Genomic DNA, 1,734 nt, shown 5'->3' with positions numbered 1-1,734 from the left:
GATTAGAGATAATTAATGGGTTTTAACATTAAATTGGTTTTTTTGGTTTTAAAATTGAGATTCCATTTATATATTTCTTAAAAGGATATTTAAAAGTGATTTGTAATAGAGTTGAAATGAAAGGTGAGAAGTATTAATCATTTTTAATGAACATTATTTTTAAAGAGAAATTGGTTGTAGTTGCGTGTTTGTTGCGCTATTTTTTATTCATTGAAAAAATGTATTAAGAAAGGAAGTTTGAAGAAGTAGTTCAAATTTAGATATAGTTGGTTTTCTTAGCTTTTCTTTATACTCTTTTAATTAATAAAAATGATATTTTGTGGTGGTGGGTGAGTCCTAATTTTTAGGGACACTAGTTCTTGTCTTGGGTCGAAGTGGGACACATTGTGTTCTTTTCTGCATTTTATCTCTCTATCTCTCTCTTACTCTCATGGCGAAAAACACTCTTGTATTGCCTAAACTTGTTGGCACAAACTAATTTTTTTGGAGCAAAAGCATGCAACCTATATTCGTCACTAAAACATTATGGGAACTTGTAACTTATGGATACAAGATGCCTTCTCCTGATGAATTCAAAGCATTAAGTGATGATGAAAATAAATCTTTTAAGGAAGTTATTAGGAAAGATAATGAAACACTTTCACTTATAGGAAGTGATGTTGAAGAATCTATATTTCCAAGAATCAACAGTGTAGTATCATCCATGGAAGCATGAGATATATTAAAGAACACATATGGAGGTGTAGTTGTAGCTAAATTGCTAACATTGAGGAATTTTGAAAATGCTCATATACAAAGTAATGAATCCATTCATGACTACATCACAAAAAAGCAAGATCTTGTTAATCAAATGAAGTCATTAGGATAAGATGTTCTAGAAATAAGGCTAATTCAGAAGATTTTAACAAGTGTTCTTCCCAAGTTTCATATGGTCACCACTAGTACTATGGTCTCCAAAGACTTAAATACGATGAAAATTGATGAATTAACTGGATTCTTGTTAACTTTTGAAGAAAACCTTATCATTCGAGCAAGTGGAACATGTTTTTTCAGCAAAGCATAGAGAAAGAGGAGGGAGCATGGATCAATATCATAATCATAATAAAAATAGAAATCAACAGAGTTCACAAGGAAATGCACCTCCACTGAGAGGTAGAGGAAGGAGTCCCAGTCATTTCAAAGGAAGAGATAGAGATATATCTCAAGAAGAGGACAAGGAAGAGATGGAGGTAGAAATTGAGGAAGAAGTGGAGGACCACAATGTTATTATTGCCAAAACTTTGGCTATCTTGAAAGAGATTGTTATGAAAAAACGTCAGATATGGAGCATAAATTATCCAATACAATTGTTGAAGAAACCGGGAATGAGAGGTTATTCATTTCCAGTTTGATGGCACATAGTGAAGAAAGTGAAGCATGGTATATTGATTTAGCATGTTCAACTTATATCACATCTCAAAAGGAGTTGTTTACCAAAATTAATGATAATTATTCTTGTAAAGTCATATCTGGTGACAATATTATTTCTAAAGTGAAAAGGAAATGCATATTTGCAATACCAACATTGCATGGAAAGACGAAGTTAATTGAGAACATTTTGTTGACACCAATGTTAAAGAAGAACCTACTTTCTATAAGGCAGATGATGGAGCAACAAGTTAGTGTTTGATAATAAATAATGCTTAATAATGGATAAGTTGAATCAAAATGTTGTTGTAGCAAGAGGTGAAATGA

This window comes from Pinus tabuliformis, chromosome 7 (genome assembly GCF_031772625.1).
Source record: "Pinus tabuliformis cultivar Carrire ecotype Pingquan chromosome 7, CPIR1, whole genome shotgun sequence".
Taxonomy (NCBI): Eukaryota; Viridiplantae; Streptophyta; class Pinopsida; order Pinales; family Pinaceae; genus Pinus; species Pinus tabuliformis.
This window is presented reverse-complemented; position numbering follows the sequence as displayed.